Raw genomic sequence first — 27,598 nt, 5'->3', positions numbered from 1 at the left:
GTTTCTTTCCTGTTGAACAGTTTCCAAAAAGAATACTAACTCAGCTAATTCAGGGATATTTTTACCGACATCATCATTCCCATCTGATTAAAGCTTACATAGCTCGCTTTTTAATCAAACGGTATATTAGTTTAATAAAAAAATTCCTATCCATTCTCACCCTCCAGCGTTAACACACTGTACTGTTTAAGAACCTATATTTATCTCTTTATATTTTATAGGCAGCTGATAATGGACCCTCAGTCTGGATGCGCTCATGACTCACTTTCTTTGGTGTCCCTGGCCGTGCAGCCGCCCAGTGCTGTGGTTTGACCACTTCCAAGACCACGTTCATCTCCCCTGTTCTTCTCTTTGGTTTTCTCTTAGGGGCAGTACAGCCAGCTCTCAATTTCCCATGACAATGAAAGGAAGGCAGTATCTCAATAATTGCAAACTACAGATGAGCTCACATATTTAACGTTTGGTCTTGTGATGAATTTTAATGTAAAAACACATTAATTAAGACTGATTTATAGTGACTTTGAAGGGGATTGTGCACAGGTATACAGTTTTTCTGGCTCTGAAAAGTGCTGTGGCTGCAGTGAGGTGCATTAGGAATATTCCGGTTACTTCACGGCAGGGTCCCCGCCAGCTCCCAGCACCCTTCTCTCTGCCCATGATCTCACGGGCATTTTAAGTTTGAGACATTTGACAACAAAATCATGGAACGCATATAAAAGTATTTCTATTTGTTTCAAACATTCTACTAATGGAGATTATGTTTCCCCAAAATATATCTAAAAGACATAGACTGATTTATTACAGTGCGTAAGCCTTACTGAATAGTGTTAAAATGAGTCTTCAGTACACACTGACTCCCGCCCCCACCCCCCTGTGCAGGTGGCCCCAGTGGGAGGGGCAGCCACCCCACAAGGACATTCACTGTCACCCAAGCTGCACCCTAAGCGGGAGCAGACTCCAAAAACTGGGTGGCCCCTAACGGCTGCCTGAGGGGTGTGGGGGTGCGAGCAGGTTCACTGTATCCGTGGGAAAGTGGGGAGACCCCCAAGCATGAAGCCCCTTCTTGTTTGGATGTCTCATCAGGAGGGGAGACACCTGCATCAGGCTGAACGCCTGAAGGTGGAAAAGACAAACCCACCTGGCGATGCCGAGCTGCACGTTGCACCCCTGACACACGCGCTCCCTTGTTTGGGTTGAAACAACTGGTTCTTTCTACACAAGCTGGCGAGTCCACACCGGTGTGACGTAAACCAAAGTGCCCAGGCTTGTTTACAACCGTAACTGCAAACACGGACAGAAAAACAGAAGGGTTCTCAGTCTGTTTGAAACAAACAAACAAAACTGCCAAACAATGAGTCTTAAATTATGGAGAAATCTGTAAAAGTCCTGATACCTCTCAAGTCTAGACATTACTTTTTACAAAATGCCCTAAACTTCCGTTCCTAGGAGAGAGAGGTTCTGCTCTGTGTACTGACCCCAGTCCTTGCTGGCCATTCCCCGTAGAGAAGGGCAGGGGGTAAGGTGGGGGGCTCGCCTGGGGGTCCAGTGAAGGCAGCAGAGCCCAAGGGGCTGTGTGACTCCTCCTGGGTTTACAGGGTAAGTGTGAAGTCAGAATCTGAATTCGTTTTGTTCTGTTTCCTACTTTAGCCAACCCAGACAGAATTAGAAGAAAACAGTCCTGGAATTAATGAGAATGAAACCTCACCTATAAAAAACAAAAGCTAGAACAAGGGACTTCAAAAGCAGCTCGAATATGCAAAGGCGGCTCTGGGACCCAGAGCCACGTACCCAGCGCCAGCTTTAAACGCACCCCTCACAGATCCCCAGCAGCTGGCAAGGTCGTTTAGTTGTGCACCAGCCGACGGGTGTCTCCCAATCAGCAGCCAGTGGGGGCCAAGGAGGACCAGGAGGGAACGGACAGTGGTTTCTGAGCCGATCACCACCGTGCCTAAAACCCACGGGAGGCTGACATGACACCCCTCTTCTATGGCCCTTGAGAAGCTGACATGACTCCCCTCCTCCATCTGGGGGACCATGCCGCTCCACGGCCCGCCCTGCACTGTGCTGAGAGCAGGGACGCCTCTGCTCTCTGTGGTGCCGACCGTCTGGAACACCCACCTCAGCCAAGGTGGTCTGAGTCCTGCGAGGTCCGTCCCGTCCCCTGTCCTGTCAGGCAGTGCGCCCTGAACGCCCAAGTCTGAACGTGAGGCTCCGCGGGTCACAGGCAGTGTCACCGGCCCTTCACAGGCTGTGACGAACTCTGGCTGAGTCCAAACGCCACGTCCATGTCCAGGCCCCAGTTCTGTTCCATCTGCTCCCGTCACTGCCCAAAGCGAAACCAGCACTGTCACAGTTCCCAGACTTCTGGCTGCAGAGTATCTTGCAGTCAGATGTGTGCATTTGCAATAAGCTGATATCTAGCTGAGGAAGAAGCTGCCTTCTGACATTCCTTCATGAACATCAAAGGAACTCGGCCTCGGAGCCACTGTTCCTTCCCCGGCGGCTATGCGTGTGTTCTGGGCTTCCCCAGTGCTTGGGGAACCTTGGGCTCGAGAACATTTAGCTTCAGGGATGCTATGTGACCCCTTTGGTTGCTGCCAGAAAGATGGCGTCTTCCAAACATTCCTCTTGCTCTGCCTTGGAAAGCTCTCGTTCTGACAACAAATACTCTTTGGGGTGCCATTTTATGCTGCAGACTCAGGAGGCAATGTAACCCAATTGTAATTGTGCTGTTGACGAAGGGGAGAAAAGTGTTTATCTGCAATTCATATACATTCTCCAAGTCCTTCTAAACAAACATGTCGTAGTTTCATATTTCAAATGTGTAATAGTTTCCTCCCCAGGAGAACCTTCAAGGCCATCGTAGAGTGCTAGCGTTCAGAGGGATCTTGCATATTGTTAGTTGGGTTGCGTTTCTTTTTACCGCAGGGAAAGGCCTGGACATGGAGGCGCTGTGCCTGCTGGAGGGGCTGACACTCAGGTGGGAAAACACAGAAACCCGCCCACGTTGTTCCAGTGCAGCTGGAGAACAGCCTGCCGAGGACAAGAGGCTTAGCTCCCACTAACTCACAACTTCCCAAAATGCGGATGCCCTCTGACTGAAACGCACCTTATTCTCCATCTCCAACGTCCGTGAAGTAAAAATCTGGTACAAGTAAAACTGCAGAATTGCTGCTTAAACTTGAAGAGACTGAAAAATACTCTCCGGATGCCCACAGCCATTCCAGAGAGGTGTCTGTAGTGTGTGACCGGTCCGTGTGCCAAACACAAGTTCAAGTCCGTGAACAGACTGGGGTCGACTCCTCGCTCCCAAGGCCCTCCAAGCTCCGCGTCCTTCTCAGGTGGTGCCGCAAAGCACACGGTGCAGGCGGGGTCCTCCAGGCACAGCGGCAATGCCTTGGCTCCCTCAGCCCAGTGTATAAAGTGGGATTGCTTTCTACCACGCGCCAGGCCCTGTCGCACCCCCTGGACGGCCTCAGAACAGGCAGCTGCGCGTTTCTCTGGTGCTTAGTCTCCCCTGTGGCTCTTCCCAGCACCAGAGTGAAGGGTCCCCTTGCATAGTGCCGAGCACACAGTAGGCGCTCAGTAACTGTTGGGGCCTGCGTGCACCCGTGCACTCGCCATAGAACTGAGTGGTGACATATGTGATATGTAACACGGACTCAGGGTCGTCCGCAAGACGTCCTGAGTCCCGAAGGCACCCTCCCTTCTTGGAGGGAGCACGCAGAGGAAGGAAGATCAACAGAGCCTGGACGGGTGGGCCAGCTCCTCGTCCTCGCGCTTCGGCTCCTTGATTATGGCAAGAAGATAGGAGAGGTTCCCTGAGCATCGTGAGGAGGATGTGGGCCTGGGTCTGGATCAGTGAGCAAACTGTCCTGCTTGGAAGAGCCCTGACTCCTTCGGCTGTGCCGGATTGCGGAAAACGCGAATGCTGTGTGTGACGACTCATTTTCGTCACCCGCTCTTGATTATTTCTGTTCCAAATGGCATCTGCAGACCCTGGAATCTCATTCCACTTAATTAAATTAGCAACACATTTGTCCCCTCCATTTTCCTGTCACAGGGCTGTGCTCAGGAGAAATAAACCTTTGTCCCCGCCACTCCGTGTAATTTGCACCCTTTTCTCCCTCATCCAGCTCCTGGCTCAGGTGCCACGATGCAGCTGTCAGGTGTAGGGAAGCGTGTCCAGGACACAGCCCTGGGAGCCACTGAAAGATCCCGTGAAATTGCAAGCTCAGGAATCCTGGGTCCAGAGCGTTTTGGGGGCCTTTGTAGCAAAAGTCCCACTTTTTGAATGTAAATATTTGGCCTCTATAAGCAGAGGGGAGAAGAAAGCTGCTGCTGAATAGAGTTATGGAGGCGGCACCCAGCAGGCCTGCCAGACCCCAGGCCCCAGGCTGGGCGCTAATGGCTGTGCATTTGCAGTAACGCTGCCTGGACCCCGTCAGTGCAGACGGGAGGGATCCTATAATTCCACTTAAACCAGGTGCTTCAGCCCAGAAATAATTCCAATTAACAATTACTTAGAATAGCAATTTAAGTGAGCGAGTAAAAAGCGATATGTTTTTCAATGGAAAATTCTAGATGCACGGTCATTACCAGCTCTGGGGGTTTTAAGTGTGGAAGAGGCGGTGTATCCACACCCTCATCTGTGTGGACATTGGGATGGTAATTGTGTTTGGCCTTTGATTTTATTCATGTCACAGGCGTGACCCTTGCCTTTTGAATGTGCTGGACCAGACAGACGTATGAATAATATTATACAACTGAAACATGCTCCCTTCCATCGCTTTAACCCAAAGAGAGGCACAATGCCACCTCTGCGTTTGCACACTGACCACTGGGGACCCTGTGAGCCCCTCAGTCCTGGCCCAAGACAAGGGCACACCGCTGTGTCTGAGCAGGGGGCTGGCTGCCGTTGACCTTGGTCCTGCTAATTCACCAAAAAGAAATCCACGTTCCGTGCAGACTTTCAAGTGACCTGAGGGCACTTTAATGTCCTCTTGGCCTCTGGGGCTAGCCTTCCAAGCTCACCTGATTCACATGAGCAAACCCTGGCGACCTGCCCTGGCATCCGCGTGCATTTCAGGCGGCCTCGTGTTTTCTTCAGCCAAACAAGCCCACTTGTGAGCAGCCAGGCCTCTGACACGCTCCCATCACGCAGCCCACGTATGACCAGTACTCCTCCGCCCTCACCTTCACTACCGGGGAGAGAAAAGCCCAGACATTCCTCCTGTACCGGTCAAGGCACTGAAGTAAAACCGCACAAAATTAACAGAGAGGTAAGAAGTGTGGGAAGGAGTGAGTTCTATTTTAAAGGCACGTCAGTGACATTAGATGCAGGAGCCCGAACCTGCTCACAGTAGGAAACAGAGCCCCTGTGCATCAAGCCAGGAGCAGAGAGGCGTGCGCAGCTCAGCGCGGGGCCACACAGCTCAGACCCCCACCCCGGCAGTTCTGTCAAGGAAAGCGACACGGCACCAGTGTTCTCATGTACGATTATGCTGACCATGCTCATGAGAAAGTAGAATCGGTCACATGCAATGGCTATCACAGGTGGATTATCTGGCAAATGATGACTGAAATAGATTTTTTTTGAAGCACTTTAGAAATACCCTAAACTAACTCAGCTCATATACATGTCAAAATATTCTCATTCATTGTTTCAAATCACAAATGTAATTCCCCCAAAGGAACCCTGCCGAGTGCTTATGGATTGAATATGTACCGGGGGGAGGTGGATGGAGCACAGAATATGGAAAACATGCCTTAGAACCAGCTGAGGGCAGGGAAAGAATGGGGTGAAAGGCTGGGGGTGGGGGGTGGCACAGGGCGGATTCTCAGAGCTCCCACCCAGGTGCTTGGCAAAGCACTTAATCCAGAATGGTCTGCCTGAGGGGGACCCCAGAGGGGCCTCCAGGAAGGCAGTGGCCTCAGTTACAGAGACGAGGAAATGAAATCAATTTTAAAATCAAAGCCCAAGTTCTAGACAGTGTGCCAAATTAACCTGCTTTCCCTCAGTCCTCTGATGTGGGCTTTAGTCCTGTCTCTTCCCAGAAGGGACCCGGGGCAGCAGGGGAGGCCCTGCAGTGTCCCCACGCGCTCGCTGGTCGCACTGACCTGGGCGCTGACTCTCACCTTCCTGCCTGCCTCCCAGTGTCGGCTGTCGCCGCTACTTCTGACAGGCACAAATGAGAAGTACTCGTGAGACAGTTGTGTTCGGGGTAGATGGGAACCCACCTTCCAGAAATCAGGGTGTGGGGCACGGGAGAGTGGCAGGAGGTCCTGGTAAGGCCACATCTGTCAGAAGAGGTGCATAGAAAGTCAGGCAAAGCCTCTGGAGGGAGCTTTGCTGGAGGGAACGTCTCAGCCCCAGCCCTAGAGCCCAGCCCGCAGAGCCTGGCACCCGGGCCAAGCCTCAGAAGCTTCTCGGTCAGCGTGCCGAGCATAAGCGTGCACAGGGACACGCCAGCCACCCTGGACCACAAGACAACAGCACAGTCTCTTCTCCAGCAACTTCTGCCAAAGAAGCAGGTTTCACCTGTGCCCCCTGATTAGGACTTTCAAGGGGTGCCTTCCTTGTCTATGCAACAGAATGAAATGCCCACCTTCGTGTTTCTTTAGGGGGAAAGGCATGGATGTAGTTACTTAGTCACTAGTTTATTTCAACTGGTCAAAGAACCTTTATTCTCCTTTCCCAAGCTCAGTATTACACCCCTGTTATGATGGCCTTGGTGACATTCTTACCATGTCATAACATGGGCTTGTGTTCAATTTGTGATCAAGAAAACACCTTCACTGGGACTGACCTTGTGGGGACAGAGTCAGGAGTGCAGTTTCCAGGCTCTCGGCCTCAGGTGGAAAGGTGCTGGCTCAGGTAGTAAATAGCCATCAACTGTGATTGGATGGCCATCAGCTGTGGCTAGTTGGCCGTCAGCTGTAACCAGTGAGCCGTTGGCCACTAATATAACTGCTGTGGCTACACTAGCAGAAAATGGGGGCTAGCAAGATGGTGGCTGAGCTAGCAAGCAGCGGATTGCAGCTAGCAAGTGAGGTTGGTTGGTTGGCAGAAAAGTGGACGGCAGGTTGCGGATCATGTGGCTCCTGCTTCCTGTGTCTCCAACCCAGCCGCCAGCGAGACTATAGTTATAGGACGCCCCTATCTATGGCTCCATGGGTGTTCCTTTTTGGCCTCACCATATCCTGCGTTCTTATGTGAGGAGCGGGACCAGAGACCCCAAAGGCTGTCCCGCGTGACAGACCTCTTCTATCCAGCTTTTAAATCTAATTTTGTGTTTTAAATCCAATGGTAAGGTATACATTTGCTACTTCTGAAATTGACTTGGTTAATTTCTTTTCATTCATTTTTAAATATCAATTTTGCCAAATCGAGTTCTAACTGTTCCCACCAGCACCTCTGCCCTTCCTCCAAGAGTAGTGACTTCTGACAACTGATGTTCAATGGACCACAGAGTGACAGTAGAACAGCCCCTCAGGCCCCACCAGTACTTTGATATTCTCTGAAGCTTACACAATATTATATGACAATTGTGTCTCAATAAAGCTGGAGAAAAAATAAAATTAAAAACATTTTAATTAAAAAAAGCTTTAATCTATATTCTCCGAATTCAGCAATTCATTCATTTTGAAGTCACCTGAATCTCATATTACCTTTTGTAACCATTTAACGACTCCCAGGCCTGAGAGCAGGAATAGCATGAGAAACTTTCTCATATATCATTAAAATTTAAGGTCCAGTGCATTTGGCTACCGTCTCTCTTGTGATCCTCGTGAGAAAGGAAACCCCCAGTGTCAGGACACCTGCTCACTGAGCCCTCACTCTTTCTTCAGCTGACTTCTTGCTTATTGTAGCTCCTTCCAAACCAGCTGACTCGTCCTGTACTGATCAATGTTATGTTGGCCATGGTTTCTATACACACCTTCCTTCACAATGGCCTTGCAGTTGGCCATTTCCCTTTCAGGGCTAAGCCTGTGTCTACGTCTCTGTCATGTCTGTGTCTATGTCTAATCCCTATCTCTATGTCTATATCTCTATCTATATCTATACCTATATCTTATCTATATCTATACCTGTATCTTATCTATATCTATACCTGTATCTATCTCTATATCTTATCTGTATCTATATCACATCTAATCTATATATCTACATGTTTATCTATATCTCTGTCTAAATCGATATGTATCTATATCTAATCCACATCTATATGGAATACGCATACACATATATATGTTTCCAAGTTTTCTAAGGATACTTGATATTTCTAGGGAATGAATAACTTATTTCCTTGAGATAGAATCTCTTTGGACCATCACCACAGTCCATACCAAATAGAGAGCTGGGCACACATCTGTGCCTCCATCAGCACGGCCAGGAGTGGTCCCTCCCCGCCCTTCCTGCTAAGACAGGGCTAGAACTGTGTGGGACGAGGCCCCGTGCGAGCCAAATCAACAGTCTGGGACACGTTCCTCGAACTCCTGCCTCCTGGCTCCATCTGTGAACTGAGGACCGCAAGTCTGCTTCCCAATGTGGATGCAATGAACGAAAAATTACATGGCACAGGTTGCAGCTGGCACCAAGGACATAGGAACCCCAGGCAGTTCTTTTCATCCAGACGCAGCCGCACCTTCAGGTGGAGGACTAGGTGAGGGCCCTGGGGCTTCCTCCAGCCCTTGTGCTGCTCACTCTGGACCTCAAAGTCGCAGCAGCCAGAGTGTTCCCAGCATGAGTGGATGCTGTGACCTCAGGGTGAGGGTGTGACCTCCCATGGCCCTCTGGGTTCTGTGAGGTCCGTCATGCCATCTGGTAGCCTTCCAGGCTGCACACCCACAGGGCGTCGGATGAGGGGAGACCCCAGAAACTGCCACCAGCACCATGGGCTCACCTTCCCACTAACCACCTGGAGCTGCTAGCAGCGCAGAGCCCCAGTCCCCCCAGGACCACGGACCCTCCTGTGCCTCTGACACATGCCCCACACCAGACGCTGCTGCAGGCAGCGTGTGAGGAGCCCTGCAGAGGTGTCAGGGACCAGGCATGGGTGCCCTCACATCAGGCCCTGGAAGGGCCAGGGGCACTAGCTCCCTCACACGGGCCCCACACCGAGCCCCAGAGGGACAGTGGACCTCTCTCTCACCTGATGTGGAAAGGCGTTTGGAGACCCCCGGGGACCCAGTAAAGTCAATTTACTCATAAAAAGCCACCGTATTATGATAGGATTCAGATTTTCAATTGAATGCTGTAAAGGGAAGTTTTAAAAGTCACATATAATTTGATTTAATAGTGTCGCTGCCCCGCTCAGCGGGTAAGTGGATGCAGACAGAGTGCGATTTTCATTTCAACGTCTGTGACCAGGAGCTGACGTGCGCCATCAATCTTCCCGGGGACAAGAAGCGAGGGCCGGAGTAATTGATGCTTAGTAGCCACTGGGTTATAAACAGGGAACCGAACGCAAGACCTAACTGACAGTGCCTGTCTATGACAGTGGAAACGCTCCACCCGTCCCCCTCGAGACGTGGGGTTCACAACATCAGAGCCAAGGGGTGGCGCAGATGGTGAAGTAACAGACTTAGACCTAAAATCTAAAATGATTTCCTTGGCCACCGGTGCAAGACTCACAGCCCCCGGGGACTTCCAGGCAGCGAGCCTGAAGGGAGAGGCTGCTTGGTTAAGTGACACACGAGCAGTGGAAAGTGGGACTGGGACCCTCCTGGGCCTGGCCATGCTGAGCCTGGACCTGGACGCTGCTGGCCACTGACCACCGCGCCTTAAGACGCCGCGACGTGGAATCTCTAAGACATGGTCCGTTCAGCACAAGCCCTGAAAGGTCATCATGGAAACAGGGAGCTGGTTTCTGTGAAGTTACCACGTCACCCTAACCACCAGGCCCAGGCGAGCTATCACAGCACGCTATGCACCAAAGGATTTTTCTTTCCAGGCCTCTGTATGCCCGAATGTACGTGTTGGTCAACAGCTAGATCTGTCTACAAATGGCCAGTTGGGCAAGTCCAGGTTTAAGGGCTCACTGAACACTTCCTGTCCTGGGCTGGTGCCACAAGGAGGGGCCCAGTGGCAGGTTGTGGGTGCCCTTCAGGCCATCAGACCAAAGTCTTGTCTTCCCGCCTCCTGGTCCATGAAGTTTGCAGGTTTGCAGCTGGGAAATGCCAGGGTCAGTCGTCCCCTGAGCTCATCGAAGAATGTGCAGGTAAGACCGAGTGTGGGTAGGTGGAGGCACACCTGGCTGGGGACGAGGTATGCTTTGTATCGCAGGAAGGGCGCCATCTGAACCGTCTGCAGTGGAACTCCCCTGCCGGCCCTGCTCAAAGTGCTCACCACTGGTCGAGCCAGGCATGAAGGACACAAAAAAATGCTGAAAACCCACCAAGTGACATTCAGCTGGCATAAGTGTAAAGTATGGCTGCGGTTCAAGCTGCCAACTTTAGGATTCCCAGGAAGACAGCAACTTCGATTAACAGCAATGCATTGAAAGAGGATAGATTGTTTCAACTACGAGCTTTATAAAACACATGGTGATCGGAAACGCCCACTTCCCTCTGAAGCTGCGTGGACTGGGCTACATGTGGAGATGGGAGGACAGCTGGTGCTGCCGCAGGCTGAGTGCACGGCCGGCAGCAGTCCGGGTGTCAGGGAAGAGCCAGCCGGCAGCCCAGCCCACCCCCTGCCCTGGCCAGGCAAGCTTAAAACTGAAAGGGCAGGTGCCCCCAGCCCGAGACTCCGAACAAGAACCCTGGGCAGGACCCCAAACCGAACATGACATGGGCAGGCGGGGCATCGTCTTCTCAGCATCAGCCAAGCTCAGAGGACAGGAGACTGGGACTGGCCAGCAGCCAGCTCAGCAGGGCAGAGGCCAGGTAGAGAGGCTGTTTCCCAGCAGCTCAGGGTAACCAGGACCAGGAAGGGAGCTGACTGGTGGGCCAGGACGTCCCCCCAGTACCCTGCAGCAAAAGTATCAGGGACACTTGAAAAGGACTAGAATTGTTCCTGAGTGAAGGTGACGGTAAATTTGACTTTACTCAGAACTATGGGCTGTTGAGGTCCCACATGGAACCCCCAGTTTCCATTCTTTAGGAAACTGCACCCAAAAAGAAATTTCCCAGTAGCTTGTCCCTTCCCGTGGGGGCTGCCTGCCCAGATGCCCTCTCCCTCTCAGAATGTGGCTGCCACACCCCATCACCCATCCAAGGAAGGATTCTTCCACAGTGAGTATGTTTACCAATCCCAACTCAGAGTGCAAGCTGGGGACAGAGTACAGACCGGAACAGGAAATACTGTGAGTACACAAGTAACCTGCGTCACACAAATACGCCAGGACACTGCAGCGGACCGACTCTGACACTCACTAAACCAAAGCCTTCCCACCCGGTTGGGTCCTCCTATGTGATTCCTTGGCGGTGTTTCATTTCATAAATCCCCGGATCCATCAGAGAATTAAAAGACAGTGATTGATTCCTAACCAGAGCCCATCAACCGCAGCTAAGATTGCATCCTTTTCACATTAATTAAAGTGCTTCATTAGCTGTTGTCTTTCACATACAGGGAGCTGGGAAAAGCCAACCTGCTTGAAATGCAGCCCTGACTGAAAGCCCTTGAACCGCCAGGGGCACAGTCACAGAGTGTTAGGAGGCAGTTACAGTTCCCCAAAATAAAAACTCACCAAGCGGGGGGCTGGCGATGTCACAGGAGAAGAACCTGGGTATTTGTGACTCAGAACATTTTGAGTCACAATTTTTCAGACACAAGAAATGACTAATTTTTTAGGTATTGCCCGAAAAGCCTCAATTTATTGAAAAAGGTAATATTATACTGTAGGTCTGGCATTGGGTCAGGATATACATAAACTAACCATAATTTTCTAATCTGCGGTACTAGGACACCCCGTTTCTTTATGTCTGATCTTTGTTTTCTCTGTAGAAGGTGTAGAGGGGTTCTGGGAGGGGGAATTAAGGAGGGTTTAGAAAAATACAGAGCATTTCTTAAATATCCACACCTCCTATGTGGGGTTAAAAAACAAGGTAAAGAAAGATGAAGCCTTAAGAAGACAATACTTTATTACTATACAAAATGTGATATAGATACAGGCTGACTCCCCCCCTAGCCATGGCAGTGTGCCACTGCAGAAACTCACGAAGAGCAAAATTAATAATGCAGACTTCTTCGATGCTACGAAAAAAAATTCCCAAAGTACTATTGGCTGCACTGTCACATCTCAACACCAATAATTTTATCTCAAGAGAGGATGATGGAAAAATTGCTAGAACGGTTCTTGTGTAACTACTAAACTATGTAAATTATATCTCTTAAGTATTTAATCATTGACCACCTCTGACCCAGTCTAATTTTTGTCTGACAGACACGATAATTTAAATAATAATCTAAGCTTATCTTCTGTGCTATTGATCTCACTTAACCAGGAAAAGTAATTGGAACATAACTGAGTAATTGTCATAAGAAAGCACTAAATTGGACAGAAAATGGTTTTTACTTCTCCTTACGAGATGCAGAAATGTAGACAATATTCTTTCCCAATTTTTTAACATAGTGTAGAAATCCTGTCAAAGTAGATGTAAGAAGAAAAACTGTAAAATTGAAATAAGCCTAAAATTTGGCAGGAACAAACTTACAGTCATTAGAGCCTGACACTGACTTGGAAAGCCTGTAATGAGAACGGGCGACACATACTCTCCGACCACTTCTGAGACACGGGGCTTTCATGTATTAACACTGGCAATTCTTGGATACCTGTCATGCCAATAAGATGATTGAAACGGAACTTCATTCCACTTTGGTGCTGGTGGCATCATTGTTAGCTGTGAATTTAAGGGTGGAATTAGAAACAGTAGGGGGCTCTGTGTAACTGGTACCATCTGTAGGAAGAATTCATTCCACAGAGCCTGAAATCAAGGCTTTTGTTCACTCTTCACAATGAAAAGATTAATTGGCACCAGCTTACAGGGTTCTCATTTTCTCCCAGGTGATGGAATCCCACGTCACCCAACTGCTCCTCTGTAGGTGGTAATACAGGTGTTGAAAATATGCAGAGTAAGAAGACCTTTGCAGAACTGAGGACACGCTGGTGTTGGTGATGGTGATAATGCAGGTGGTGACAATGCTGACGGGATGCTGGCGGTGATGACAATGACGATGGTAGTTATGACAATGGTGGTGATGTTGATGGTGGTGGTGGTGGTGAGAATCACGATAGCTAATGCACAATGGGTTCTTACCACATGTGTACTCACCATGCACCAGGCACCGCTCTACAGGCTTTGTGCATATTGTCTTCTTTAATCTTCCTGAAGTCCCCATAAAGTGTAGACCATTATTATTCTTATTTTACTACAGAAATTATTAACATTTAAAGGGTTAGAAAGCGTGTTCCAGGACACTCCAGAACCTGCTTTTATCCACTGCAGCTCCATAGCATGGAAACAGCAAAAAGTGTGAATAACAGACAGAGGATAGACTTGATTCAGTCAGCAGCCACGCAGGTGTTCTTAGCCACCAGCTCGTACACCGTCTTCCTTATTTGTACCATGGGTCGCTTCCACTCATAAGTAACCTGCAGAAATATAAATATAAACTGTGTAAGAATACGATTTATGGGAACAATAGCACAAGGACCGAGAGAGAGAATTGTAAGTACACTTCTATAAGGTTCTTATACTATGCGTGAAGTGGTATAATTTTACTTGAAGGTAGACAGTGATAAGTTAAATATTTAGATTATAATCCCTAGAGCCACCACTAAAGAAAATAAATATATCAAATAAGCCAACAAAAGATATAAAATAAAGTTATATATACACAATCCAAACCACGTAAGAAAAGAGAGAAAAATAATAAAGAATGAATGGAATAAAAAACCAATAGCAAGAAGGTAAGTTTAAACCAACCACATCAATAATCACATAAAATATAAATGGTTTAAATACCTCTATTACAAAAGCAGAAATATGTTAACTAGACTTATTGTGGTGGTCATTTCACAATATATAGAAACACCAAATCATTGTGTTGTACACCTGAATCTCATATAACGTTATATGTCAATTAATTTGCATCTCAGTTAAAAAAGGGAAATTGAACATTTTAATTTGATAAATACAAATAAAATATTAAGGTTTTTTTTTTTTTAAAGCAGATTGGGATTTAAAAGGGAAAAAAAGCAAAACACAGATAGCCTGCCTCAGCAACCGACGTGAACTATAAAGAATGGAAAACAGGTACCACGCTAATACTAATCAAGCAAAGCCTCATTGGTTATATTAATACCAGCACAGTAGATTTTAAAGCAAAGAGTATTACCAGGGATAAAAAAGATCATTTCATAATAATCAAGGGTTCAATCTATGAAGAAGCCACCCAAACTGTTAATTTATTCATCTAATCACAGCTTTAAAACACATGAAGCATAAACTGACTGAAAAAAAAAAAAAAAACTAAAGGAATTTATGTAGTTTTAGGAAAAGTACACACTATGGTCAGAGATTTTAACTCCTTTCCCTCAATAACTTACAGAGCAAGTAATGGAAATTCAGTAGAACGCAGACGGCACAAAGCACCCTGTAGCCGTGTGTGACCTGCAGAACCCTTATGAAGTTCCGTGGGAATGCGTCATTTTCAAGGACACACACACAAAATACGTATCAAGATATTCCATGTTCTGGACCATGACACCAGTTCTGGCAAATCTGAGAGAACTCAAATCATATAAAGCATGTTCTGTAACCACCATGAACTTAAAATCAGTAACAGAAAAAAATATCTGCAAGATCCCTAAATATCTGTAAACTAAATAAAACACTGCAAAGAAGCATTTCCAAAGGAAAAAATCCAAAGAAATTTTTATAATATGTGAGCTGAATGAAAACCAGAAAACAACATCTCAAATACGAGTGGGTACAGTGTAAGTCGTGCTCAGTGGGACAATTATTATTTATGGTGCTAAAATCTTATAAAAAAGAAATACCCTAAATTAATAACCTCGCTTCTACCTTAGGAAAGTAGAAAAATGCCAAATTAAAACTAAAGTAAGGATAAAAAGAAAGATCAAAGATAAGAAAAGAAATAATGGCATAGGAAACAGAAAAAAAGAACAAAGAAAATCAAGAAACCAACAGCTGGTTCTTGGAGCAGATCAATGAACTTGAGCTAGAGATCTGTCTAGCTACATTGATCAGGAAAAAATTGAAGACACAAATTAAGACATCACTACAATTTTATTAGACATTAAAAGGAAAATAATGGAATAATATTTCCTTTAAATTTGTGCCCTTAAATTTGACAACGTGGATGAAAAGAATAAATTTATTAAAAGAAAGAGGCTCTCAGATCTTATTCAAAATGAAATAGATAAGCTGAATAGCTCTATTATCTACTACAGAAGTTGAAACTATAGTTAAAAACGTTTGCCCATGGAAAACTCCAGGTAGATTGACCAGTAAATTTTCCAAGTATTTAAGAAAGAGATCAATTCCACACAAGGTCTTCCAGAAAACTGAAGGACAGCAATACTTCCCCAGGTATTATGGCCTGCGTTATAGTGATACCAAAAACAGACAAAATGATATTAAGAGAACACTACAGACCAGTATCCCTTGTGAATATGGATGCAAAGATTCTTAACAAAATTTTAGCAAATCATATGCAACAAACCTAAAAATGATCATAATTAAAACCAAATGGGGTTTATTTGGTTTCTTAAAATTCCAAGGTCTATTTTAAAGGTTGTTTTAAAATTCCAGTATTAATCATTGCTATCCACCATATTAACGAACTGAAAACAAAAATTTGTCTGGTCATTGTAACAGATACAGAAAAGGCATTTTATAAAATCCAATATCCATTCCTGATAAAGCTCTCAGCAGACTAGTCATAGAAGGGAACTTCCCCCACCTGATAAAGGGCACCTACAAACCAACAGAAAAGAAGTACAGCTAACACGATACTCAGCGATGACAGACTGCTGTCTCACCCACAGGAGCAGAAAGAGCACACCCAGCACACACTGGAGAGTCCAGCCAGCACGATGCGTTCAAAGCACATGTAGAAAAGAGGATATCTCCCAGACTGAAAAGAAAGAAACCTGCCTTTATTTCTTAGATGACACGATCATCGATGTGGAGAACCCCAAAGGATCTACAAAAAGCTACTAGAATGGACGAGCAACTTTTGTACAGTTGCAGGATACAAGGCCACTGTAGAAAAATGAATCATGTTTCTATATACTAGCAATCAATACTTGGAAATGAAAAAATTTTTAAATACCGTTTATAAGAGCATTAAAATATATTAGATATTTAGAGATAAATTTGATAAAATGTGTGTCAGTCTGGTCAAATAAAGTCTATAAAACATTGCTTACAGATTTCAAAGACTGAAATAAATGAAGAGATACACTGGGGTCACAGATCGGGGCGGGGGGGAGTCCAAGGCAATTGATTCCATTCCATGCAATCCCAATCAAAGTTCCAGCAGGCTTTTTTCCTTTTTTTTCTTTTTTTTTTTTTCTCTTTTGTTTGATAGAACTCAACAATCTGATTCTGAAATTCAATTGACGCACAATAGACTTTAAATAGCCAAAGCAATCTTCAGAAAGAACAAGACTGGAGCACCTCCCTATGGTTTCAGGACTTAAAGTGACAGGGATCGACACAGTGTGGTATTTATATAAAATGGCCAAATATGCAAATAGAGATCCTAAAATAGACCTGCACAGGTGAGGTCCACTGGCTTCCGGAGAGGAAAACAAACAGATGGGCTGAACCCTTGGCCAACCACTTGCAAAGCATGGACCTCCATTCTTGCCTCTCTCCGTACAAAAAGTTGCCTTGAAATGGAGAGCAAGAGCTTCAAACTTCTTGAAGAAAACGCAGATAAAAATCTTTGTATTTATGTCTGGCAAATATTTCTTGAACGCTTTGCAAAATGCACAAACCACAAATATATTTTTTAAATCAATAAATTGAACTTACGAAAATGAAAAACATTCGCTCTTCAAAACTTACAAATACCAAAAGTCAAGTCACAAATTGGGAGAAAAGTGTTTGCAAAATATAGATCTGACGAAGTCCCTACCTCCAGAACACATAAACAACTCTTTAGACCCATGGCAGGAAGACACAAATCCAGTTAAAAGTGGGCATTATATCTGCCCACACACTCCACTAAGTAGAAATCTGAATAACCAATAAGCACAAGAAAAGACATTCGACGTCATCAGTCACCAGGTAGATTCAAGATAAAACCACAAGGAGTCACCACAAGAGTGACTGAGTTTAGGAGAGTGACCGCCCTGCGTGCTGGCGAGGCCGCTGGGCCCCTCACGAGCTCCAGTGGCAACGGGAGCAGGAGAGCAGACCCTTGGGAGGCAACTGGGCAGCTTCTTCAGCCAGACCTGGCCTCCTGTCTCTACCTCTGGGAATCTAGCGAGGACAAAGGACACATGAAGGCAGAGGCCTGAGCATGAACATTCAAGCAGCTTCATTTATAACTAAGTAACAGCGGTGACCCAAATGACCGCGGCCACGTGAGCAGATGGACGAAGGGCGGCCTATTCGTGCAACGCCATGTTACTCGGCGATAAAAGTTACAAACAAGGAACAACGTGGAACCTCAAGAGATATGATAAGTGGGAAAATCAGCAGACAAAAAAGAGCATGAACTATACATTTCCATTTGTATAAAAGCTAGAAAATGCAAGTCGATCTATGGTGACAGGAAGCAGATCAGTGATGGTCTGAGACGCAGTGTGGGGGGGCGACGAGCAGGGGTTTGCAAAAGCATTTGGGGTGGAGGGCAAGTTCACTATCGTGATGGCGGTGGTGGTTGCAGGGTACACGCACGTGTCAGAACTCAAGACATTGTAATTTACATATAAATGCACACAGTTTATTGGAGGCCAGTTATATTTTTCTAAAGGTGAGACAAGTTAATCTGCAGTTCAAACGAAACACCTAAACCTTTAGGCCTGTAAGGGGGCTCTTTCCAACTTGACCAGCAGGGGGAGAAAGGAGTGGATACTTGGGGGTGTCCAGCCGGCCAACTTCCCTCCATCCGCGAGGAGCTCCTTGGTGACTATGCTCAGAGACCCGGGCCCATTGCTGCCGCTGGTGCCGTGTAGGACGAAGTCGGGTGTTCAGTTGTGGCTGGTTCGTGTGGTCTCCTTTCTCCTTCCCTGCGAGTCAGAGGCAGTCACCTCTGGGAACTGAGAACCTGAGGTTCCCCTTGGAAGCGGGGTGTGCCGGGCCACTGTCACATTTCCGGTGACAAAGGCCAAGAGTGGGGAGGCCTGGCCCAGATAGCTCTCCCGTGCGGGCTGAGAGGCGAGTGCAGTTTCGAGCTGGCCTTCCTGGGGACAGTGTAATCTTATTCACTGGAGGGACACTTGAGGCAGGTGCCGACCTTTGCAGTGAGAGCTGTGGACAAGGGCGACCCCTCTTTGTCCTGTGCCCCCGAGACTACAGGCTGCACAGCGTCAGACCCACAGCCCGTTGGGTACATAGGAGAGGCGTGTGCGCTAATTAGCGCCCTGCAGGCCAGTGCCGAGGACGGGGACGCAGCCTGGGAGCCGACCCATCCTCACAGGAGGCGCGGGGAAGAGGGCTTCAAAGGCATTGGGAAATTTACTGCAGTCAGTCCTGGGCAACCGGGTCTACAGGAGACACAAATGCGTGGGGAAGAGGGGCTGTAAATTACCTCCCGCGTCTCTCTGTGCCTTGGCCGTCTGTCTCATTAGCTCTCACAGTGGCAATTAACGGCACCCGCAGCCTAATTCCCGGGCAGGCCGTCTCTAAGGCTTAAATCATTTGTATCCTATAATTGGCAACAAAATACTAATTCACAAGTGACTATTAAAACACTGTTATTTAATGAAAGTGCAAGAAGCTATTAATAAAGCGAGGATCGGCAGTCACCACCCCGTCAGTGACCTGGGTCTGCTGCAGCGTCCCTGCCAGTGGAGAGTGTTAGCTGCCTGCAGTGCCCAGCTGCTCATCTTCATAAAGCTCACAGGAAATGTGGCCTACCTGTCTGCACTGAGTTTGTACAGAACCAAGGTGGGCTCTACAGCTTCCCTCTGCGTCTCCAGCCGCACGCTTCCCAGGAACTCGGACCCAGAAGATTCAGCAGCTGGGTGCACAGCTGGGGTTTCACACACCTGACTGCACGTTACACAGCTCACACACACCTGACTGCACGTTACACACCTCACACACACCTGACTGCACGTTACACAGCTCACACACACCGGACTGCATGTTACACAGCTCACACACACCTGACTGCACGTTACACAGCTCACACACACCTGACTGCACGTTACACAGCTCACACACACCTGACTGCACGTTACACACCTCACACACACCGGACTGCACATTACACACCTCACACACACCGGACTGCACGTTACACAGCTCACACACACCTGACTGCACGTTACACACCTCACACACACCTGACTGCACGTTACACACCTCACACACACCGGACTGCACGTTACACACCTCACACACACCTGACTGCACGTTACACAGCTCACACACACCTGACTGCACGTTACACACCTCACACACACCGGACTGCACGTTACACAGCTCACACACACCTGACTGCACATTACACACCTCACACACACCGGACTGCACGTTACACAGCTCACACACACCTGACTGCACATTACACAGCTCACACACACCGGACTGCACGTTACACACCTCACACACACCGGACTGCACGTTACACAGCTCACACACACCTGACTGCACATTACACACCTCACACACACCGGACTGCACATTACACACCTCACACACACCGGACTGCACGTTACACACCTCACACACACCTGACTGCACGTTACATACCTCACACACACCTGACTGCACGTTACACACCTCACACACACCGGACTGCACGTTACACACCTCACACACACCGGACTGCACGTTACACACCTCACACACACCTGACTGCACGTTACACAGCTCACACACACCGGACTGCACGTTACACACCTCACACACACCTGACTGCACGTTACATACCTCACACACACCTGACTGCACGTTACACACCTCACACACACCGGACTGCACGTTACACACCTCACACACACCGGACTGCACGTTACACACCTCACACACACCTGACTGCACGTTACACAGCTCACACACACCGGACTGCACGTTACACAGCTCACACACACCTGACTGCACGTTACTTTTCACTGTGCATGTGGGGTGTCACCTGTGAAAACAGGGTTGCGTGCATGTGCTTTAATCGTGTTTCAAGCTCCTGTGTTCCCCCAAGTCTGCACAAGAGGATGGTGACACATGTGCTGTGTGGGCAGGTTTGCTGGAGGGTCCTGCGGGCATTGACAGGGACAGGGGAAGGAGGGGGCCACCGAGGCCACCAGCCCATCGCGCACGGGTGGTTCTGAATCCAGCCCCTCCGTGAGGATCTAGTATCCCGGAGAGAGACGCGGGCGGACATGTGGAGCGTGAACCCCCAGCACGGCGTTCTGTTCACCGCAGGCGCTGCACTTTACCCAGGTCCATGTGTGATGAATTGTCCCAATCCTCCAGACGGCTCTGTGACTCCCCAGTGTGTCTGAGGAGGGCCCTGCCCTCCCGTGAGCCTGGCTCTGACTAGCTTGGGCCAGAACCCCTCCTCCGGGGATATCCATGGAAGGGGGAAAACGCTCGGGTTTCCTGGAGGGTAGGCAGGCACCCTGCCTTGAGGCTGACCTGCAAAAAGGCTCCACGGTCTGGCCCTCACAGGCAGGCCAGGCAGGGAGGCTGGATCAGCTGGGCACAGCCAGAGAGACGTCCACCCGTCTGTTCCCTGTGGGCAGCACCACCAGCTCCAGCCACTGGTGCCGAGGACACGGTGAGGGAGGCCAACACATGCACAACCCATGTGTGATGGGGGCGGTGTGCCCGGGGGTACACCGAGGTGCCTGGGGCTGAGCACCGGAGCAGCGGGGCCGGGGCTGCCACAACACCCTGCTCAGAGCAGACGGACGCAGGTCCCGAGACCCTTTGTGCTGAGACGGTGAGAGCTGCTTCGGGGGTCAGGGCTCCGGCCCCCAGCAGAGCCTGCAGCTCCTGGGTGGAGTGGGAGTGGGCACTGGTGCCGCCTTCATCCTGGTCTTCCTCCAAAGGCCTCCCCAGGGGGCTGGACACTGCGGGGGCCCAGAAAGCTACACAGGGAGGGACAGGGGACAAACACACCTGGGAACTGGAGGTTTTCTGTGGCAGAAACCACATGAGCATCCTCCCATGTGGACGGCTGCCCCAGAGTGGCCACCTCCGGCCCTGCAGGCTCACCCCTCAGGTCTGGGTCTCTGCTCCTCCCCTCCTTGGTGTGTCCACCACCCACCGTTTGTAGTCAGGTGGCTGTTGGGTTGTCACTCCACTGGCCTTTGAATTGCAGCGTGGAATTTAGGAATCTGGAAATATTCCAGGAGCATGAAGAATGGAGAGATACCTGCCAACCTCAGGAGTCGCGTGGGGCGGGGCAGGAGAGAGGCAGGGCGGCTCCATCATCGAGGCGTTTGCAGAGGCCCAGGGGGACCGCACGTGACTCAGCTGGCCTGAGCCAGGCCCGAGGCTGTGCCAGCACAGGACTGGAGAGAGTTCAGATGTCCATGGTGTCATTCCCCTCCTCCCCCAGGATGGAAGCCCCGCTGGGCGGCGATCACTGGACATGGGACAACAAGCAGTCACCGGGGCCAGGGGGACCGCACGTGACTCAGCTGGCCTGGGGCTGGGGGCTGGCAGAGCACAGGCAGCCTCGGTGAACACGGGAATCTCGCATCCAAACAGCGACGCTGCCTTCAGGCTGGCGGAAGACACAGAGGGCACGTTGGGGCCCAGAAACCGGAACACCCACCTCGCCAGGCCCAGCTCACTGAGTTCAGCTCCGGAGCTGAGAGGAGAAAACGGGTTCCCCCTGCCCCCCTCAGAACCACCTTATAGATGTGACTTTCCCAGTCTCCGTCCTCTCTCAGCTGCTGGCTACATGTAGCTACTTGTCTGTACAAGCTTTCTGTGCAACACGTCGCTTAAATCACTGGCTTGGAGGTTGTGTTTCATCCCCATTCAAATGCAGTTATTTGAAATAAATATACTTTTAAATAAATCATATGATGTATGCATTACAAATCACACTTAGGGAAAATGACAGGCATTGACTTACAAATAAATCAAGCATTTTCCCAGCAAGTGATCAAATGATAAATCGGACTGGTGTTTGACTCACTTCTTTTCCAGAATTTCATCTGCAGTAGTCAGCACACGTTCTGAAGGTCCCCATCCCTCTAAGGCCATGTCGACTTGCGGGACAGAACCAGCTCTCGGGGATACGGGTCAGAGCACTGAACTCCACGTGTTTAACTCCCTGCCCAGCTCATCTGCTTGTTCTGAGGAACAAGGAAAGATGGCGAGACGTCCACTCTACTTAGTGCCCGTAACCGGTGCCATTTCATGTGTTCTTCCTCTGTTTCTTGGGATCCGTTTAAACGCCTCGGGTGACAGTGGCAGAGGAGCAGATTTACCTTACAGGGAAAGCAGGCAAAAAGGAAACAAATGGTAATTATCAGTTTAAATAATTAAGAAAATTGATTAAGAGACAAAAGTGTTCTTCCTGAAAAAATTTAAAAGAATATTTCTAATATCTGCTTCATTGTTTTTAAATAGCATAAGGAAACTTCAAGAAAAATTAACTGTTATTGTACATATGATTAAAAATAGAGGGAGGCAGAGAGAGAAAAAGAGACAAACACAGAGAGACAGAAAGCAAACGTGCACAATTGCCTAAAGCCCAGCTTCTGCAGGCCAGTCCCCAGGTGGCAGCAGCACCTGCGCACCAGTTGGAAATGCAAACTCTCAACCTCTCCCCTCCCTGACCTGAGGAACCTAAAACCTGGACACCGTCTGAGTGGGACAGCCAATGATCTTCCCAGCGTGAGCGCCCTGCCCGAAGCCTGCGCTGGGCTTCCCTGCTTGCAGCTGTGCCCCCGGCCCTCTACCCCTCTCTCCCTGCAGGCCCAGTGGGGCTCAGAGGGAGGTGGCCCAGCCTGGGCGCGGTCGAGGGGGATTGGCTGTCTCAGCTGGCCTCCCAGTGATGCCACAAGCCTGCAGGGCCGGCACTGCCATGCCACTCCTGCTGGACTGGCAGGAAGTCACGGGGGGAAGGCAGAGAGGACGATGCCCTGAAAGTTGAGGCTCTGTGCTGCCTGCACAGCCAGGAATGTGATCCACCAAACCCCTGCCTGGAATGCAGGCTCCCAGGCAGCATGCAAGGCGGTGCCCTCTTTGCGGGATTCTGAGACTTAGAGAAAGCGCCACCAGTGACCAGGGTGGCCCCCAATGAGGACAAGAGAAGTTCCAAAGCAAACAGAATCCACCTAAATGCTGTTTCCTTCTAAATTAATTTAGAACTGTGAGCCATCACAACTAATAAGTTAATCACAAATGTATAAAGAACACTAACAATAAAATGGTAACCATAAAAATATTCTGACATAAATAAAAGAATTAAGAACCGTACCATAAAAAGTACTTTCTGGCAGTCTGGTGTATTGGATGAACTGCAAGAAGCAGTACATTTGGGAAGCATGATGACAGTGGCCTTTGGGACACTGAACAGCTGCAAGGTCACTGTAACTCAGTCGGTGAGTTTTCAGCAGGGACGACACTGCCTGCCCTTATGAAGCCCTGTCCCCACACCCTGAGAGGGATCTGTCAGGTCCTGCATCCTGCACTACACGTCATCCATCAAAGTTCTTTTCAAGTAATTTAAAGTTTTAAATGGGACCCAAAAGGGTATAAAATACTAGAGAAAAATATCTATGAAGATTTATATGAATTTAGAGTTGGAAGAGGTATTTCTAAGCATGTCAACAGACACAGACGCTGTCCAAATATCAATGTGATGGGCTCCACTGAACATGAAATGCTCCAGCACAAGGAAAAACACAGTAAACAAAGTTAAAGACAATGGTAAAACTGAAAAGTGCTTTCATCACAAGTGGCAGGAAAGGACTGATACCCTCATCACCTGTCTCATAAACACACTGGGGAGACTTGCAGGGAAAAAAAGAAAACAGGCGAGTGTATAACAAAAGTCAGTTCATAAAAAGAAAACAATTGTAGGAAAACCCTGATGTGCTTTCAGACTGGAAGCAGTGCCCGCCCACATCTCACTGATGGCAAATCCGGGGCTCAGAGCAGACAGCAGAGTCCTGTTTCACCTGCTGCTGCAGAGAACTGCCGGTCCCAGGCTGGCAGGGAGAAGCACTGCTGCCCCCAGTGCCGACCGGAGGAGGCAGTCCCCACCTCTGACAAACATCCCCGTGAGGGGTCACCCCAAGACGCACCATGAACCAGCACAGAGCGCGAGTCCAGAAACATTCATTGCAGGATGTTCGAAGCAGAAAATAGAAAACACCCTAAGGGCATCAACTCAGGAAGGAGACTGAAGAAAAAGTAAAACAAACAGACACACACACATTGCAGCCACGAGAAATGATGTTATAGAAAATCATAGGCGAGATGTCCGGTGTATTTTTTCCTAAAGAGAAAAGTTTACAAAGCAACTTTAACAAGTGCTACTTTTTGCTATTGTTCATCTGAGAAGAAGAAAAAAGAGAAAGAGAGAACACGCAATCTTTCAGCGATTCCATCTAGGTGGTAAGCTATTCACACATTATTTATTATTTCCGTCTTTTATCTGATTTCTATTTGACAACATGATGACATTTTATAGCTACCTTATTACACTTCTACTAAGAAAAAATAAAAACAATAATAGAAGACAGAGACTTCTAGAAGTTCTATTTCAATCCTTAGGAGGATGATGGCAACCCAGGAAACGTGTCTCTGGCCCCACCAGCACCGGGAAAATCCTGGACTTGCCTGAAAACTCAACCTTCTCCTGTACTCCTGCTCCACCCAGGTTTTAAAGGTGGCGACGTGGCAAGAATTCATAGCCCAGCTCTGTGACCCCTGAGACCCGAGGAAGTCAATGGCCACATGGACGTCTGCAGGAGCGTTGCTGTCACTAGGCAGCTGACAGCACTCACAGGAAGGGTGACAAGACAGCTTTCAGGTCTGAGAATCTGCTCACCCTTGCTATGTAGACTCTTGCAGTGTCTGGAAGTGACTCCCCAGGACCTTCTCACGGCCTTGCTGCTCTCAGGTGGCCTTTACACCAGCTCCCCGTCGACAAGAGCCTCCATCTGAGTAAGCAGTCTAAACGTCCCTCCCGTCACACACCGGCTGCACTATAAATAACCCAGACTTCCCCATCTGTTCAGTCTATAATTTCTCTTCCTTCTCCCCAGGGCTGAGCCCTCCGTCTACAAACAGCAGTCGAGAACCCTGCAAAGCCAGTTGACGGAGTGCCCAGACCCTGCCGAGACTCTGGGCCACAGAGAAGATGGACAGCCCCCCTGCGCAGCCCTTCTCAGGCGCGGCCTCTGATTCACGGGCCCCGCGGCTCGGAGAAACGCCACCCCATTGCCAACAGGCTTCACTGAAACGAAAACATCATTTTTCCTTCCGTCCATCTCAGGGAAGTCTGAAACTGCCTCTGATAATTAATCCACTGAGGGAAATCGATACCGGCACTGGATGAAGACGAAACAACCCATAGCAGAATAAACTTCTCGTTGACGCTTCAGCAGTTTCTGCAGACGTGGAGGCTAAATAAATGTTGCTTTCTCTTCCCAAATAATCGCAGCCGAAAAGCCAATTCTCCGAGCCGCCTTCCGCTGGGGCCGCTTGCGTTATAACGCAGCCCTTGTTCTGCACGTGTGGGCCGCCCGCCTGCCACTCCCGGGAGGCACCGAATGAGTCTGCGAGCTGCAAACAGGCTGACAGAGACAGGCTCCCGGAGTGACTTACAGGGACGAAGGCCATTCGGGTGGGTCCTGGGGGCCACTCGTAAATCCCGCATGGCGTTTGGTTTCTCTGTTTTGTTTTCTTTCTCTGGTTTGGGGTGTTGGTTTAGGTTTTGCTTTTTTTAATATAACTTTCCTTTAGAAAGCCAAGTGCACACAGCAACCTACACTGACCACGTGTCCTCGCTCAGCCCACTGCTCGCTCGTCACGAAGTGTGACAGCATCTCAGGTGACAGAAAGAATGAAGTGTTTAGGTTGCTGTTCATTAGAGGCAGTAGGGAGGCCAGTTGTCGGAAGGACCACAGTTCACAGAGGGATGAAACTCAAAGCGAATGGAGAATCCAAGATGGCGCATGGTTCAGGGACCTGAGAGGAGAATCACCAGGGCACACGACCTTCAGCCACCAGACGCTTGGATAAGCCGTCACCCAATTTCACTCAGGTGATTGGGCCACCTCGTTTGCTGTGAGCAAAGAGAAAGAGGAAAGGAGCCGTGTCGGGCAGGGCCGTAGTTTTCTTAGTCAAGTCTCACAGCAGCCTTGGGGCAGCTGTGTATTAGCTGCTGTCAGGCTGCCGGGCTCCGCCTCCTGGTGGCTGTGTAATGCTGGGCAAGTTTCCTGCCCTTTCTGTGCCCCACTTTCCTCCCCCGCAAGAATGGTCCTCTCTCCTGGGGTTGCCACGAAGATTAATGAAGTATTGTGTGAAATTGGGCTTAGGAGAGAGCTTGGGGTGCGCCAAAGCCAGAGGAACGTCCATTGTTGCAATGGTCATCCCAGGAAGACCAGGGCACTTGCTCAAATTTACCATGAGGATGTATCAAAAAGAACCTGACAGCAACACTCCACACTCACAACTGCGTGCTCTTGCCTTTGCTCCTAGAAGTGCAGAGAAGATGAATGAAAGCCTTGGTGAAAGCTTCCCTGCAAAATGGCTTGTGAGGCAGGGATGCTGTGAACCCCTCAGAAGGAGGGTCGCCTGCACAGTGGAGCCACAGGCGGCCGATACACAGTGGTTACCCTCTTCCCGCCCCTTCACTTGTTCTACGAAGGTGGAATTTATTGACTATCTAATCAAGTTTTCCATTACAAAACTAATATGTTTTACATTTAAAAATTGGAGGAAAAACAAATATAGAGGAAACATGTTCGAAGCCCTAACTGAAAAGAAAGAGGAAACCCCCGTAACTCAAGAAAATCACCACGATGGTTTTCCGGTCCTTCCTGCATGACCCTGCGCAACTGGTATGAAATTCTCTGTGAGGAAGTCCAGTACGGCAATCAGAGGCGTTTTGAGCCCCAAATTAATCATTATTCTGAATTGCGAGTCTATTCTGTTGACTTCGAAACCAGCGGCAGAAAACAAAAGTTCGCCTCTGCTGGGGAAAAGGCCCATCACCTCACAGAGGCACAGGGGCTCCCGCTCACGCACTTCCATCCTCGGTACCAGAAACGTATCAGCATAAGTCATGTTTTTCCCGAGGTCTCTACCATCCAGCTCCTCACGGAGAATTCTGGGATGGAGTTTTTAATCAACTTTCACACAGTGGTTTAGACTTTCCCATTTGCATTTTGCAAACGGCAATGGGCGCAGCAATGCTTTAAAGGAGGAGCTGCTGATTCCCACAGATGTCCTGAGCTACAGGGTAATTCAT

This window comes from Rhinolophus sinicus, chromosome 3 (assembly GCF_057876585.1).
Source record: "Rhinolophus sinicus isolate RSI-liver-muscle chromosome 3, RSI-T2T, whole genome shotgun sequence".
NCBI lineage: Eukaryota > Metazoa > Chordata > Mammalia > Chiroptera > Rhinolophidae > Rhinolophus > Rhinolophus sinicus.
Note: the sequence above shows the minus strand (reverse complement) of the source record.